We start from the raw sequence: 19,009 nt of genomic DNA, 5'->3' as shown, positions 1-19,009 counted from the left end.
GATTCGGGATATCATGAGTTATTCTCTGTCAACAAAGTGCTTTTTCTCTGGAGCATCAGAAAAATGTAAAACCTGAATCATTACCAATATTACTCGCTAAACATTCAGTTACTGACTATGAAAAGTGGAAAGCATGTGAAACATACAGATACAAAGCAACTTAAGCATCTGCCTTAATTTGGTTTCTGCCTTCCAGAAATTAAACTTAAAATATACCGAACCCTATCATATACATACTTTCTAAAGTCCCAGAAAAGTAAGAATCTATGTTTTAAAAACTATAGACATTTTTGTAGTGGGTACTGAGTAGTTGGAGGAAAGTTAGCATTTAAAAATAATACTAATTGTTTCATTTCCCAAGTGGTTCAGATGGTAAAACATCTGTCTACAATGCAGAAGACCTAGTTTGATCCCTGGGTCAGAAAGATCCCCTGGAGAAGGAAATGGCAACCCACTCCAGTATTATTGCCTGTAGAATCCCATGGACAGAGGAGCATGGTGGGCTACAGTCCATGGTGTCACAAAGAGTTGGACACAACTGAGTGACTAACACTTTCAATAATTGTTTGAGTCAGCATCATATAACATGTTGCAGCTTTGGAATCTAACAGATCAGAGTCAAAATTAAAATTATGCCACTATTTTTTGAAACTGTAAAATGAAGTTGATAAAGACATCCATAGTTGTGAGAATTATGAAAACAAATGTGCTGTGCCTAATGTTTTCAGGTATATAGCAGGTGTTTTGTTAATGCAAGGTGGTATTATTTAATTCATTCAACAAATAGCCCTTCTGCAACAATTATTTGTCAGGCTCTATGTTATATGCTAGGGGAAAGCAGCTAGGATCTATATTTAATCGGATTTCCAGCAGAAGATTGACAATCACTGATCATTAATTTATCATTTTATTTTGTGCTCTTTGCTGGGAATATGGTGCCAGAGAAGAGAAACTGTTCCCCACCCCACCCCACTGGAGATGTATCAAACATGAAATTACAGAACTGTGATAGGAAATTCAAATATAAACCCAGTGTTTAAAAGTGGGGATTTGGTATTAGAATCTAGGAAAGAATTCACTGGGAAATGACATTTATATTGGGTAATGTGAAAAAGATAAATAGGCCTTAGGTAAGTGAAGGCAATGGCAACACAGTTCTAGAACAATACAGACAACTCAAATAAAAGTTGTACTGAGAGAAGATGCACTGTGCTTCAAAGAAAGCACTGGCATTTCTGGAGTCACTGGATTATAGAGGGGGTGTGGCTTGAGACAGAGATGCAACAAGAGCCAGATCAGGAAGAAAAATATACACCAAGTTAAGCACTCTGGATTGTGTTCTAAAAATAATGCAGAGTCCTTGAAAGATGTCCCAAGAGGACTGACATGATTTAATTTGCACTTTAGATTATTCTGTCTGCTGAGGGGAGAAAAAAAAATAGAAGAAACAAAACAAAGATGCAGGGAGACATGTGGAGAGGTCATTTCAATGTATCAGGCAAAGTAGGTATCCTGGATGAGTAATGGCACTTATAAGTTCTCTGAGTTTGAAAACAAACTGTATGTTGGCACAAAGGAAAGTTATTTTACAGTGACTTAAAACCATGAAGACTTCTGACTAAATCTGGGTTTGAAAGGACTGTTTCTAACAGTGGGTTCTATCTAGGTTCTACTTACTATCATGTGGTACAGATTAGTTTGGATGTCATACTCCTTTTCCTTTTAAGACCACCCCCTCAATATTTTTGGGGGAAATTGTCTCACTCTAATTTTGTGAAACCATTGGATTTCAGGCAACATGCTGTGCCTTTGCTGACCAAGGTTAGGAGAATGGGACTATTTCTTTGGATTCTGACTCATTTTAGAATACTCTACAAAAGTAGAGAAAGTCTGGCTACTGATTTTTCTCAGCGGTAACTGCCTGTAAAACTACAAGTTAGCTTCCTCCACTTGTAGCCTTAAGATTGCCCTGGTTCCAGCTCTTTCTAAATTTGACTCCTCATTATTACTTTAAGTTTTCAGAGCTATTTTGTACATTTACATTAAGTTCTCATTTTGCTAAAGCCAGCCTGAAATTCTCTCCGTTGACTGCAATCGAAGTGACTCAGCAGATATGTACTGATGGATGAATATCTCATAGACTAAACTCAAGGGCTTGCAGATAGAAATGCTGAAGATCTTGCTATAGTGCAAGTGACTCTTAACTTTCTGCGGATGTAAATGGCCACGATCTTCTTCCTATAAAAATTCATTTATGCACAAACACATGATACTTTGCATAAAATTTCAGGGAGTTCATGAACCTCCTGAATCCCTTCCCTGGAAACCCTAGGTGTCAATGGAGCCCAAATTAAGAACACCTGTCCAAATATACAATTTTTTCCTCAAAGTAGTAAAAGACTAAGATATGTTTCACATTTATTTAATTTTGAATCTGCTTTCACAAAGTAGGTGATGCAGAATGTGAATGAAACCATAAAACAGCAATTGACCTAAAGCACAATAGTTTTAGGAGCAATTTTCATTTCAAAGGAGAATTTAAAAAAATGATTAGTAACATCTTTCTCCTTCTCCTTGAAAAATATTTGAAGTACTTGGATTTATTTTACATGATATGCATATAAACTTCACACTGCCTAGTATTATCTCAAGTTCTTCACAACAAAATGTTGAATACACTTAGAAACCACAGAAAAACAGTGAGTGTGTGTACAAATCTCGGTAAACATTAGCTTTCAAATTGAGAAGTTTAAGTATAACTGTATTTTTAGCACCTCTGTATCAAAGAAATTTCAATTCTAATTTTCCTATTCAGTTTAGGAGTTTTTCTAATCTCAAAATTGGCACTTAGAAATCTATTATTCATCAATAGAGAAATTTCTGACATCATGGTATGGTAGCACTATTATCATTGCTATAATCTTTGAGACTTCACACACTGCATTAAAGTATTTAAAAGATGGGAATTTATGAATTCAATAAATGACATTAATTTGGAGACTTTTCAGTTTTATGAAAAACTGGAGAAAACTTTGTAGCAAAATATAGTGGAAATTATTGTGTTCCTGATTTAATTTAGAGAAAGCTTTTTCAACCAATCTGTCATAGACAAATCCAAATTGATAATCAATTGTGATCCCACCTGCAGAATTTCAGTGACACTTCACTGTCATATTCACAAAATTGCTATGAACAAGATGAAAGAAAAACCCAGGTATCTCAAAACTGTACTTGTTGTTAAGTATAAAATGCATTTGATATTTATATAAATGTATAGATATACAAATAAAATCTATGTCATTACATGTTCATATATACAGAATTAAATACATCAAATTTAAGCATTTCTATCACAAAGAGAGGCATCGCCATATGCTTAAAATGCATCCCATTTTTTGAAGATCATGAAAGTTGTCAGTGTTGTAATTCTATCACATACTTAAAATAAATATGTGAAATGCATTTCATTAGACATGCAACATATGCAGCCAATGGAAAATAAAGATTGTTTCCGTATGGGACTTCATATTCTGACTGCCTTCAAACAGATAACTCAAATGAAATAGATTAGGATCATTTTACAGCCTGGATGGTAGCATTTGGATTTGAAACAGAAAAAAAAAATTGCTTATTGAAATGACTACATTACTGCCACTGTAATTTGCACAAGAGATCTGAATGCTTTGATGCTTAAGATTCTATACCTATTGCTTGAAAAACTGAAAATCAGGTTAATTATCTCCCTGCCTAAGTAGTTCAGAAACATTTGGTCTTTCCACAAGAAAAAGATGTACTTATCAGGGTGATGATTTACAGGTTATCAGAAAACATCTAAGATTCATTTTCTTTTTATAGTTAAACTAAACTGTTATTTCAGAAATTTGAGATCTTGCAAATTAGCCCCTCCAGAGCCTGGGAAAGCTTGTAAAGTTTTTTTTTTTTTTTAATTTTTTTTTTTCTCTTCACCTCTTTGAATTGAGAATGAGAAGCAAGTGTGAAAGTGCTTTAATATTTCAAATGTGAAAATCAGGACTTTGATCAAAAAGAAAATCTAATCAAGATACACAGAACTGAAAAACGGTTAAAGGTATAATATTATATTTGGAGCAGGTCTTGGACTAAAAATAAAGTCTTACATACAATCTAAGAACATGAAAAACTATGAAAAGTAAGATATTTAATCTCTAGGCAATAGGCAGGCATTCTTAAATTTAATAGTTCTTCTCTAAGAATTCTTTATTCTGTTGTTCTAAGGAAAAAGGCCTATCGTTTTTGCAATAGATATATTCCATATTTCATGAATATGTTTCCATTGTGCTGTCTTTAATCATGGGCCTGGTCTCAGCCCTAGTCTGGGATTTCAGGAAATTGCACAAGTAATTGTCATCACAGACACAGCTTAATTTCTAGTGTAGTGATGACACAACAATTTGCCCAAGGCCAAACTGAAACAGAAAAGTCTTTTATAAAATGATGGGTGGTTTGTTCTACAGCTTGATGGTTCACTATAATAAGATTAGAGAATATAAAAAATGGAAATTAAAGTTTATGTTGAGCTTCAAAATCTTAATGCACTTGATTGCTTGAGAATTATTCAACATTATTATGATAAAATAAACCTATATTGCACCCTTCCTTACACATATGAACTTCATTTTTTGAAAAAAGTAGATATAGGCAAAAATAAAGGGGAAAGCATACATAAAAGCAAGGCAATGAAAATTAATATCTAGGGACTTACATACAATTTTATTCACATTTGGAAGTCAGAAGTACTTGTTTCAAGTACTGCTTTGCCACTATTTAGCTGTAAACTATTGATAAATTTATGAACTTCGTGTTCTCAATATCAATCTCTCAAGGTTCTTGTTATTAAAAATGAGATTAAAGGAAAAAAATAGGTTTGAAAGATATTTAGTATAATACCAGTCACCTATTAAGGACACAGTAAATGACAGTTATTAAATGTTTATCAGAAAGTGCTTCAAGTAGGCTATACTTAGCAGAATTTAGAGCCCTGAGACCAATTAAAATTGGAAGTGATCCAAAATGCAACTTCTCAGGAAAAAATACTTAATTTTATACATAATCAACGATCTAATATATTTTAGGGATGATGAAAAATTGTGTTCTTTAAACAGGAACTAATTCTGCTCTTTATTATGTAACTCCAACCCTTTCTTTTTTCTTCAATGTCCTAACTCTGGAATTTCATTCCAAAGCACATTTTGGAAACCTGAATGAGGTTGATGTTCTCTCTTAAACCAAGTCACATAGATTAAAATAAATAGATAGAGGACAGACAGACAACAACAACAACTGAGGAGAAGACTCATCAAAATCTTCTGTTAGTAGAAAGCACTTAAAAATATTACAGGAGAGAAAGTTCTTCAGAGTTCAAGCTTACAAAAAGAAATGTCCATTAAGAGATTTTTGAAATCTGAAAGAATTACAGACTTGAAAAAAAGGTTGGAAGGTAATTTATTTCACCTTTCTACCTTAAGGCAGAACTTCCTCTAAACAATACATGTCTATCTGTCCTATTTTAAAAGACCTCCAAGTACAAAATTTTCACCATTTCAATAAGTAACTAGTTATTTTGTATGATAATTTTTACACATATTTATATTAAATTTCAATCTATTTGTTAAATGACTTTGACATGATAAAATGACACTATCGTTTCTCACTAAATAGGGTGATAATGTTAAAATTTTGAGGCTTACCAAATTATATCGTTTTGCTACATACTTGTATTGAAATTATCTGAGAAGCATCTTGGATTAGTATTTTAGTATCTGAGAAGGGAAGGAGAAGAATATTTCGAGATGGAAGAAATAGTCAAGTGTATTGGAGGCAGTTGAGAGGCAAGTAAGGTAATGGGTAAATTCCTCTTGGAAATTATTGGTAAACATATCAAAAACAGTTTTATGGAAAAGTTTGGGGGTTGGGGCAGAAGATAGTTGGAAAATGGGTTGAGAAGTGGACAGGAGTTAAGAGGAGGAGATTAAATCTACTGCTACAGGAAAGGTTTTAGTGGAAGGAAAAGTAGAAGATAATTAATAAAGATAACAGAAAGGAACCTGGGAAGGGATGTGGTCCCAAGGGGACCTGGAAAAATGGCCTATGACAAAAGGAGCAATATTTCCTCCATGATTTAATATTAGCAGCTGAGAATGAGAGGTAGATGGGTCACCTTAGAAACTGGAAGATAGAAGTAGCTAGAAAAATACTAAGCAAGATGTCTTCTAAGTGATGAGGAACTTGTTACAATTATGTATTCTGATGGCCAACTAGTTTTCCTCAGCTGTGTTCTGATGGCATGTAGATAGGAAATGTTTTGATTTAAAATTTTACGAATTAAGATTTAATCATGCTAGGTTAGGTTATTTGTATACAGTGAATCCCAGCTTGAAATCGAAGAGGACGTAGCAAGGGCACAATGGATAGGGAGAAACTGAACAGGTCAAAGGATCATAAGTATCAGTGAAATGGAATATTAACAGTGAAAGATGATCACTGTTAATAATGAACAGTGAAAGTTTATGGTCAGAGAGTGCATTTATATGTACACATGCATTTACATAATTGTGATATAGCTTAATATACAGCTTGTACCTTGTCACTAAAAATTCTTTGAACATATTTTAATGGCTGAAATATCTACCATGTTGATATATTTAACCATTTCCCCTTTGTGGTTTTCCCCATTTTTGAAATTCTAAGTAATGCTGTGATGAACATTCCTGTATATAAGTTTAAGAGCCATTATAAGCAAAAAGATAATTGTTTTTGTTCTCAGTAACTTAATGCTCTGCTTTTCAGTATCCAAAACCCCAGAAAAAGGAAAGTAAGGAAAATGCAATAGAATCAACATCAAACTCTAGTAGATCTTCATCTTAAATATTAATTTTTGTAACGCTGACATTTTTAGTGTGGTAGTGAATAAGATTTACATATAGATTATTCCTAATTACATAATATTTGGTAGCAAATAAGATTTACATGTAGATTATTCTTGATTACATAATATGTTTGGTCTGATCACTACTTTTGGCCTGATTATGTCTGTGCATGCAGCAAGAACATTGCTTCCCTAGCGGCTCCGACGGTAAGGAATCTGCCTGCAGTGCAGGAGACCTGGGTTCCATCCCTGAGTTGGAACGATCCCTTGGAGAAAAGAATGGCAACCCACTCCAGTATTCTTGCCTGGAGAATTCCATGGACAGAGGAGCCTGGCAGGCTACAGCCCATTGGGTCACAAAGAGTTGGACACAACTGAGAGACTAACACTTTAACTTTCAGCAAGAACATTAATTTATGATACAGTTCTTCAGTTTACTTCGCAAATCTAGAGTTATACAATACCTAAAATTTCTGAGGTCAAAGGAATGAATGCTGTGTTGATAATTCATAATAAAAAAATTAGATTAGACTTTTAAAAGTCTCTAAATTACTATGCAAAGTCTAGGAAAACAAAATCCACAAATTTTCTTCAACTTGCTTTCACCTGTTATACTCATTATTAAGGGGATTTATCTTCACAAGTTCCCCAAATTTAGTATGTTCCTGGAATACCAGCCAGTGACCTTTGTTACTATCTATAAAGATGAGACCCAATAAAGTCTGATAACAGACCAGATTTCCTGGTAGGACTTTGTAAGCATTGACTTCATAACTAAACCACCTTTGTTCCATAAAAACTGGTTTGTCAAACCTTTTTAAATGAGCATTGTTCTAAAAGGACACTCCCACACATTTGCTTGAAAACATCCTGGTTAAAAGGAAGACAGATTCTTATTAACCTATGTAAATAAGTATTTTGCCCTGAAAGTGACTTAGTAAGATTTTTTGAACTCTGAGGGATTCAGTGAGTATCTGATAGTTTAAAATGTTTTGTTTTATTTCACAAAAGCTGAGCTTATGAATTAGTAAGAAAAGTGGAAGAAGAAGCCTTTTTCATAGAACCAGAAGATATAACATTAAGACGATGCTAAAACTATTCCCCCCCAAAATAGATAAATTTCACTATCGATTAACTATCATATAATTAATTCTTATGCATTTTGGTTCAACAGTATATTTTTGCGAAGCTGTCTGCTTCTAGATAAAAATTGTCCCGGAAATCCTACCTCAGTCGATTGGTAGAAGTCTGAAAGCTGTCTAAGAGACACATCTTCAGAAACCTATGCCCATGGAGTCTCATGGAAGCCTGTATCCAAGAGTCTCTTCTTTGAAGTGTTAATCATTTAGAGCTCCTTTCACAGTCCTTTTCCACAAGACTCAGAGACTACCTTTATTTCTGTGGAAGACAGAAATTCTGTCACGTTGCACACGAAGCACACAACAGTGTTTTCAGGTAAGTGTAAGAATAGAACTAATTCTACAGTCTCTACTGTCTTTTGATGACAAAGACGTAATGGCTATTGTAATTTACTACTGGTAATTTTTCAGTATGAATGGTCTGATGAGGAATTATGATAAGAATACTGCAAAAAGACATTTTTATTAGAATAACAACAGAGATCAGGGATTGTATATAAGAATTAAAATGGTTAGCTCTGCCAATTGTTGGGTGAATGAAAAATTATTATTGTAATTATTAATATGAACTAATTCAATAAAGTAACTATTTTGCATAGCTATCAATAGTTTTTATTTATATATGAATATACGTATTTATTGAATAATTTATTTTTTATGTTTAGGTAAAAGAACAGAAGGAATCCAAGTCATGATTTCTGGTATTGTATCATTTGGTTTATCTCCTTCTGAGGTTGCCACCTCCATAAAGTCTTAGCTATTACCTTAATGAACACCATCACATATATTACAATGTTCTAAGAGACATGCTAAAATTCTACTTATTTTAAAGATTCAGTTCAATAAAGAGGAAAAAAAGATGTAATTTCAACTAATCTTCCCTAAACCAGCCCAACACAGTAACTTATATTACAGTCAGTAAGTCTGACATTGTTAAAATCAATGGAACAGAAAAGATACAGAAGATTTGGACTTCATTTTCATTCAGTTCAGTTCAGTTCAGTCGCTCAGTCATGTCCGACCCTTTGTGGCCCCATGGAGTGCAGCCTGCCAGGCCTCCCTGTCCATCTCTGGGAGTTTACTCAAAATCATGTCCTTCAGTCTTATTGATATTTTCTATATTCCAAATGTAATAGCATTTTTATATAAAATTCATTGATTAAAAAGGCAAGGATTTAAAATAATCAAGAGAAAGTAATATAACTTCTTTCCCAATGGTTGTTATACACATTTGTGATTAAATATCGGTGACCCTTTGAAACTTTAGCTTTATAGGAAAAGAGAACTAAAATTTACATTAATGGGGTTCACTAAATTCCACAGATATTTTCACCACATTCAAAGTAATGATGGAGAGATAAACCAACCCTCTTCATTGATGATAGATAATTCAAGTAATTGTCAAATGATCGTTGTGTGGCAAGCCCACAGTATGTTTGGCCAACTCTATGTTTCCTCCTCTATTTATGGCTATAAATATTATGAGGAAATTTAATCCGTATGTTTCTGATTCATTTACACTTGAGTTATGTTGTTTTAAAGAAACATACAAATTCAAGTAGGCCTTTTAAGTCTTTTAGTATATTTCTGAGAACTAGAAATCCATCTGTCTGTATTCTCTCAGCTATAAATTTAAGAAAAATGTAAATATTTTAGACTTGACATAAGACATTTTCTATTCTTGGAAGTCCCAATAATTAGATAGTTTGCTTTTTCTTCTATTCCTGAAAGCCAACCTACTGAGTTCTCTCTGAAGATTGAGCTTGTGCTGCTGCTCCATAAATAGCCATATAGCTGGAAGGATTTCAGACTATCTAAAGCAGGCAGAAATTTTTAAATGAAAGTATTAAGTTTTATGAGCAAAATGAGAAAATACTACTTTTTTTCCAAATTTAAATAATTTACTTTTATCTACATAGAAAGTATGTTTTATCAGTATGAATAAGTAATTGAATTCACAGTCCTTACATCATAACTTATCTGGCTTTTTCATCCTACATCTTCTGATGCCAAAGCAGAGGCATTATGAAGACTATTCTGTAAAAAGAGGCTAAAGAAGGAACTCTAAGTAGCAAATACAGCTTAAAAATATCTACAGGTGATACCCTGTAAACACTTGAATTAAGTAATTATAAAGAGTGAATTATAAAATGGAAAACTCAGTAGAGATAAACATTTAAAAGCCTCACATATACGTGGACAAAGTAGTCTAGTTATTACTGTGTTGTGATATGTGACATTTTTTTAATGACAATCATAAACCCTAATTCATTTTTTAATGTGTTCTTTAAATGCACACTTTAAAATGTCAATTAAATTAAAACATATATTCACTAAAAAATGAGTATTGTACTATTCTTGTCTGTAAGGAAAACATGGGCTGGCAGGAATAAAAACAAAAAATCAAATTTTTTTTAATACTTTTGAATATATAATAAAAATAGTAATAGTAAAATAACTCCCTTGTGGCTAAAATGAATAATTTTCTCTCAAAGAATTAATTTTAATTTCAATATCTCTCTGCTGAACTTGCCAAAAAATGATGCCAATTGGTATTTAATATATGAATAGAAGTTTAAGTGTAAGCATTTATCTGGTAGGAAAATAATCAGTTTCACTTGATTTTCTAAGTAGTCTTCAGTGACCTCTAGTCATCCAGATGGAATTGAGCGCCAAGATGCTTTTCTATTTCATGGGATAATGAGCAGTTAGTTAAATGAGCTGTAAAGTACATAGTAATTGTGCCAGAACAAGTTTTATTCTTTAATGACTTTTGATATAGCAAAATTATTCATCATTTCTCCTCTTATCCCACTCAATTTAAGACTTTGTTAGTTCAAGAGATTTAACACTGATGTGAAAAAAGATTAATTGTTTTTCTTTTTTTTTTCGGTTTGTCAACATTACTGTGATGAACCCTTCAAGAAACCTGAAAGTACAGTATTTCACAGTAATGTCCCTGTAACTTTATGCAAAGTTGAGAGACTTGTAATGTCCAGCATGGCAACCACTAACCATATGTGGTTTAGGATCAGAGTTTTCTAATTGCCTACGTTGCTGCTTCCACCTAAAAACATATTCAGATTTTTAATCCTATGACTCACCTTTGGTTGAATTAGTCTTCCCCAGAAGAAATATTGAAGTCTTCAACTCCAGTACTTGTGAATGTGATCTTATTTGGAAATACGTTCTTTGCAGATATAATCAAGTTAAGCTGAGGTCTTCGTCAGTTGAAGTAGGCCCTACCTCAACCCTATGCTTCATATCCTTATAAAAGGAGGGTACTCTGGACACAAACAGATGTGTTTCAAGCAGAAACACAGAGTAAAGATGGTCGTGTGAAAACAAAGGCTGAGATGTGGATTTTCTGCCACTAGCCAAGGAATTTCAAGGATTGCTGGCGATTAACAGAATCTAGAAGTAACACGGAAGGATTCTTCCTTAGAGCCTTCTTGGTTTTCAATTTCTATCTTCCAGAGCTATGAGAGAATAAATGTCTGTTCCTGTAAGCAATGGATTTGTGGTAATTTATAATGGCAGCCCTATGAAACTAACAGAGAACTCTGATAGTTTATAAAGACTGATTCATTGAGAATCAACTTTGAAAGCCACAAGGTTTGCCCCCATAAAGGCTTACTATTGATAGAACATCCTTAACTAAAGAATGTTCTTGACCAGCCCTAGAAGCTCTTCTGCCCTTAGAAATGATGTAAGGTGGGTAAAGCATGACTTTATTTCTACTTATGGTCATCAATGTAATAAATTCAGTGAATATTAAAAATCTTAAATTAACTGAATCTGATACTACTTTAATGTCTTTATTATTTCCATTTCTATAGCGTTTCACAGATTTGGAAGCATTTTAATATACATGTTCATTTGATCCTCACAAGAAACATATGAAGCAGACTAGACAAAACTCATTAAAAAATAATAATTGTTCATTTCTTAAGGACAGTGCTTTATATTTCTCTATTTTCAGTGAAAGATATTAAAAAATACTAAGAAAATGTTTTCTTTTGCTTTGAATGAATCTCCATTTCTGAAATAGAGAACTAGGCTTTGAGAAGCTAAGTCTATAATGGTAGACATGAAATTCGGACTCTGTCTATCTGACTCTATTTTATTTTTTGTCCATTTTTGTCTCCCTGGACTGCATTTGGGAGTAAAAGTGGTAATCTCTCATTAGGATTAGGCCATTTCTGCCATGAATTCATGGGTATCAAAAACACACTTAGCTTCTTCCTCAGTTGTTTCCAAAACTTCTTTTAAATTTATTGATGCAATATAAGGTGAAAAGTTCACTAATTTTAATAAATCAAGAATGCTTTATTCAAGCATTGTGCTTTTTTCAAGCACAATATCTCCAGCTCTCCTTTATTTATGAAAGACTAGATTTTGACTTTGGTTTACTTTTATAAAGCTCTAGAATGGGGATTATTAACTCTGGTGTTGGGACCTAAGGAATTTCAAAACTAAGCAAAATAAAGTTTCCTTAAATGTTTAAGACAATCCCATGCAGTGTTGTTTAGGTAAGAAAAAGGATTATTTTTAAGTACAACAAAGAATTTATTCAATAAGGACAATAATTTTTATTCTAGGCATCTCTACAATCTAGTGTTCATCAGACAATCAAATAAACCATATTTTGTTTATTTGCCTGAGAGAGCTTTCTTACCCTAACAGCAATCGTATAAAGGGCCTAAAGTGCATATTCTGTGCAATATAATTTCACACAAAACTAAAGCACAGCGGTCTTATTACAGCAGTGCATGGCAAATGGTAGGCTTTCTCTAGACATAAAGTAAATAGAAGTAGAAATAGATGAGAAACAGCTGGAGTTCAGAGTTATATGGAGTCTATATTTCCATGCACCTTTAGGTGTGATGTTATTTTGACTAGATCTTAGTATTCTCCAGGAACTTTCAGGTGCTTCGGCAAATAAGTAGCTACAGAACCATCATAAAACAATGCACCAAGAAAGAATATGCTCAGACCCAAAACTAAGTGCCCCAAATTCAAACAGTTTATTATGCCAGAATGACTTACAAATAAAACATAAGTTTAATTTTATAAGGCAACATAAAAGATGTTACTTAAGAGGCAAACTCATCTAGAAAGTTTTATTGCCCCCATAATTTATTATGGAATTAACCCATTGTGTGTTTGCACCAGGTCTGTTTACAGAAGGGAACCTGCATGTTATCCAAATCAGATTGAGAGGTATAAATTGACGCTCCCAAATGGAGTACTAAGCACACTTCAAAAAGCCAACCATATGGACTGTGTTTCTGAATGTTTTTACATGAGTCATAACATTAGCCAAAGGAGAAAAAAATCAACCAGGGCTATTTTTCTGACTAGTCTGTCCATAATCTAGAAAGAAAGGATTGTTTTTGTTAAAATACAAAAATAAGTGCTTTTGTTTCAAAATAAAGAACTCTTCAGGAAGAGCTCTTGCTTTTTTTCTCTTGCTGTCCCTCATAAAATATGTTTGGATAAAAATGTCAGAGAAAACATGCTGAGGTATTGATTCTTAGATAGCTGGAAAGCTTTGTTTATTCTTGAGATATTACAAATCTGTTGATCAACTCTTACTGACTGCAAATCTAAGAATGTATTATCTATATTATTGAACATGTACAAGCTACTTTTCTGGACACACAAGTTCTCATTATAAAGAGGAAAAGATTAGGTTAAATAGTCAGAAAAACTTAATTTGGATACTTTCTCTATCTTTTGTTAATCATTTGAATGACCAAAAAATTCATTATCATCAACTCTGAATTAGGGAATATGATGACCATAAGCAAAGTGAAGGTTAAATATTATTGAGAGAATCAAATGAGATGATGTTTGTGAAAAATATTTACATATCTAAATTGCATTAATATTAGAAATTTATATTAATAGATATATTTAATTATAAATTATTTATGAAGAAATGTTAAATAGCATTTTCAGCTTTCTGAGGAAATATAGATTTCTAGTTAACGGTGGTATCTTGTGATTCAATAATACCTCAGTATATCATGAATATGTTACTAATATGTAACATTAATACTTGTAGTATCATTATTAATTCTAATTAGTATAACGCAACAAATTAATACAATATCTAATTTAGGTGATTGAAATATTTAAATATGTACTTTACATACATGACATTAATACACATCATTAATACATAATAAATATTTCCCCATTCATGTATATGTACATATAGATTCACATATTCATATCTACAAATAAACACATTTCCATGTATACATGTTCACTTTTAATTAAGAGACCCAAGTAGGATCAAGAGGTCACATCTGTATGATAAAAAATCCATTTTTATAACAAATTTATGTAGATGATAAACAGATCTTCCCTATAAAATTTCATCCTAAAAGTGTCAAATAATGTATGTCTTCTTAATACACTTATCTTAAATGTTTGATTTTCTTTTGAATAACTTGAACACATCATGAATGAGAAGACAGGATGATAAAATTAAATTAATATCCTCCCTGGTATTAAGATAAGGAGGGGATGTGTTTCCCTCTACTCTCAGGTCCACATCCTGCTTTATCTTTCATGTGCCTTTTATACCCACCTCTCTGTTATTTATCTTCTTTTGCGATTATTTTATTGACAAGAAATTTTAGGAGTTTTAACTTCCCTTTATCAATATTTCTTACTTATGTTAACTTATAAAATAGAACATAGCTTTCAATCACACCATGAAGTATTTTATGTCTATGTGTACTTAAAAGCCCAGTAATTTATTTTTCTCTGTCTTCAGTGTGCTACTGCAAGCCTGGAATTTGACCCATAACTTCAACTCAAGACCCCACTCACCTATCGCTTTTCGAAATGTTTAACAAAACACTCTTAACTATTCAGAAGTCAGATATAGGAGAGCCTCCTACTGGGCATCCTCAGTGCTGTGTGGCTCATTGACAGCTGTCGAGAAGGCCTCTAGTTAAGCATATCTGATTTGCCCTGGTTTATGTCTCCTCTGTTTTACTGGAAAAGCCGTCAGCAGGTCACTGGCTCTGCCTTCACAGCTGAGCACTAAAGATACGAAGTGTAAACGATGATTAAGTGCCTGCACAATTCTCAGATTTCCAGAGTTCTAGCCTCACAGGTGTTCATACTGCAGCTGGAAATAAGGTCTTATTTTTATCAAAAGTTAGGTGTCTATTTTAATTGTGGAAAGGAGAAGGCATTGATTGAAATACACTGCTTTTGCTGACTGGTGCTCATGTAGAGAAAGCTAGTACATTTATCGAAATATTTTATAGACCATCTTCTGGACCCAGGTGAAATGTAAAGAAAAAGGCATGTTGTCTTACAGATTAATAGCACTGATTTACCTATGTCAGACTGTAGCATGCTGAGCTGTGTAAAGAATGGTGAGGGGTATGAACACTTTGTTCAATGACTTAGACAACTGAAGATGCTTCAAGTGGAATAGATGTTTGATGGTCATTTTCATCTTTGAAGAGCTGTCTATGGGACAGAGATACATTTTTTCCTGTGTAATTCCAGAGGGCAGTGTCTTAGCTAGAGAGAGAAGGTTACAGGGCAGAAGATTTCAATCCAAAATGACAAATTTCCTAGCCACTGGAACATACAAAAATTTAAATTAGAGTTGATAAAGTCTCCTTTCCTGGAAATGTTCAAGGAGCAGTGAACATTTTTTATAGTGGTTACAGTAGTGATTCCCACATAGAATGCAATTTTGGATTAAATGAGATATATGAGTTTTTTGCAGAGAAGGAAATGGTACCCCACACCAGTACTCTTCCCTAGAAAATCTCATGGATGGAGGAGCCTGGTGGGCTGCAGTCCATGGGGTTGCTAAGAGTCAGACATGACTGAGCGACTTCACTTTCGCTTTTCACTTTCATGCATTGGAAAAGGACATGGCAACCCAATCCAGTGTTCTTGCCTGGAGAATCCCAGGGACGGGGGAGCCTGGTGGGCTACTGTCTATGCGGTCGCACGGAGTTGGACATGACTGAAGCGACTTAGCAGCAGCAGCAGCATGAGCTTTTTGATGCTTTGATTTAATGACTTTAGCATTAAATGAGGTTTGGTCATACCAAAGGAATGCATCTTAAGCCAAACGCCACTGTCTTTGGTTTGATAAACTAGAAAGAGTGCAGGTTTTGAAGTTCAAAAACCAGGACTTAAATTCTAGTTATCTATTTACTGGTTATTTTAGCAAATCACTTAAATGCCATTACAGCTTCCTCATCTCTAAAAAGGATTATGCAAAGTTATTGTCGGGATTGAATTATTGGAAAGTCCCAAAGTCAGTGTCTGGCATTTACAAATATATTCAACATATATTTGATGCTAACTACCATTATTACTAGCATCACTTAAGTTTAGACACTTTGATATGACTTTCAATGCATCACTACACACGAAATGCATCTTAAGCAGCTGGTGTGCCTATGTGTGTGTGTAATATTCACTGTTTCTGCCTATCTTTTACCTCCACCATTAAATCCAAGCTCTGTCTAGGCTATGCTGGCAATATTGTAACAGTTTAATTTCCTAGACTCTTCCTTTTCACTCTAAGCTTGTTTTTAATCTTTCAGCCAAACTGCCTATCAAGTTCCATAATTTCTTTTTCAAATCTTCACAGTTGATTCATACTTTGAACATAGAAAAACTACTACTACGTTGATAACAGATAACTGTGTTACTTGAAGATTAAATCCAACTGCTTAAACACACAGTTTAAGATCCTTGTTGGGGTTATCCTTAACAAGGAATCTCTTCTGCAGCTACACTTGCTGTTTTTTTGTGTTTTTTTTTTTTTCCCCTCAGTTACAGTGAATATGCATGCTTGCTTTCCCTTCATTAGTCCTCTGTTTGCAGTCCTAAAGTTTTTGTTACACTATTCAGGTACCATGAGGACTACCTTCTTTTATTCACTCAGCCAAATCCTCTTAGTCCATCAATAATTCTTTCTCCATAGCAGATATTTTCCAAGGAGACTTTTTAGATGAATACCAAACCTCTGGACCACCTTGCTCATGAGTTGATATATATCTTGTTTTATTGAATTTATGTCTATTGCTTGATATCTGCATGATTTTCCTTAGAAATTTAATTTATGCTCTATATTCCAAGTAATTCCTTTGAAATTATTGGAGTTTGCATGCAATAAACACTGAACACATACATGAACTCAAGTCTTTTAAATATTTAATAAATTTTTGTTTGTTTGAAACTAGTTTTACAATTCACTAATTGATTAGAAAATTTGAATCTATTTTAAAAAGCAATTATGGATAAATGAAGTTGCTAGTGAAAATTTATTATCTGGGAATGTAACAAAATATGAATTTACAAATGTATGTATGTATATGTGTATCTAAAAAAAGAGTGATGATTCATATTGTATAGAAAGAACATATATGCCTCATAAACTAGCTTTTAGGTCTTTCTTAGATAAAAGGCAAAGCTTATATGTAACAGATGATATTTGATGATAAAATGAAAACTCCTGCCTAGAGAAAACAAATAGATATCTTTCTTATCTTACACTAAATTTGGCATCCAGTTAACTGGAAGTCTAGGGAAAATTAATTGTTTAGATACATCTTAAGTCAGAAAACCTTGATACGAGTATATGACATTGCCCATAGAATTACAATAACTAGTAAAAAGTATTTGTACAAGAACTACTGTATTAGACAGACAGCTACTCTGAAGATGTCTATAACCTAATCTTATGAACCTATACATATGTTAGTTTATTAAAGGGGAACTTTGCACATATGACCTTAAGATGGGTAAAGTAGCCTGTATTATCCAGGTGGCCCAATGTAAACTATGAAGTTCTTAAAAGAGTTAGAGTTGGATATGTGATGACGAAAGCAGACTACCAGAGGAGTGTGATATAGGCTTGAAGATGCTAGGCTATTGACTTTGAAGATGGAGAAAGGACTCATGAGGCAGCTTCTAGGAGATAGAAAAGGCAAATAAAGAAGTTCTTCCCTAGAGCTCTATTGACACCTTGATTCCCAGTTAAACCTGTTTCATATTTGTGATCTATAGAATAGTAAGATAACAAATTCATGTTATCTTAAGTCATTGTTTGTGGTCATTTATTATAGAAGCAATAAGAATCTAATACAAGCACTAATTAATGATTTTCTTCCAATCATTAGCTCCTGCACATTAGGAAAGTGCATAAACAAAGCAACCTACAGTTCTGTTTCTGTGAAGAGATTTGCCCATGTAGAAATTGTCAGAAATTTAGAAGAAAAAGATAAAGCTGGAAATTTGTGCACCTCCTTTTGACAGCTGTAGCAGGGTATGGCTTCATAAGCATGTGACCTGCAGCATCATACAGGATCCCATGTTTAGAAAGGCCCCATGCTTGTTTTAATACTCTGCTGTCACATTTCAAAATCTTTAACAAATTTTTAATAAAATTTTCATTTTGCACTGAGCCCTACTAATTACATTATGTAGCCTTACTGCTTAGAGTTATTTTAATACTCTCTTCACTCAGAAAGAAAAGAGTGACAACAAATAAATAAAATGAGGAGGAGGAGGAGGAAGAAGAGGCAGGTAGGAAGAGGTGACCGAGGCATTGGGGTGAAGAAGAAAAGTAAAGCTATTCTATACCCCTCCTAATTTTTCTGCATATGTAATCCTCCCTTCTCTTCCAAATCTTTATATCAAAGTTTATATAATTCATGAATCATGGCTACTTTCTATTTACTGGAGTTCAGAAAGTGAAATGTATTTAATATTCTCCCCCTTCAATGCCATATATGTTTATTAGACTACAGAATTATGTGAGACAGTCAAAAAGCTCCAAAAAGAAACTTGAGAACTATTGGGTAGCAAGTAGAATTATACACTTACGGTTACAAACTGCCATTCTAGGAAAATAATTAGAAAATTTGAATTAAAGAAAAATGTCTATAAAAATAAATCAACACAA

Source organism: Ovis canadensis, chromosome 4 (assembly GCF_042477335.2).
Source record: "Ovis canadensis isolate MfBH-ARS-UI-01 breed Bighorn chromosome 4, ARS-UI_OviCan_v2, whole genome shotgun sequence".
In the NCBI taxonomy this organism is placed as follows: Eukaryota; Metazoa; Chordata; class Mammalia; order Artiodactyla; family Bovidae; genus Ovis; species Ovis canadensis.
The sequence above is the reverse complement of the archived record's forward strand: the minus strand, read 5'-3'. Positions refer to the sequence as shown.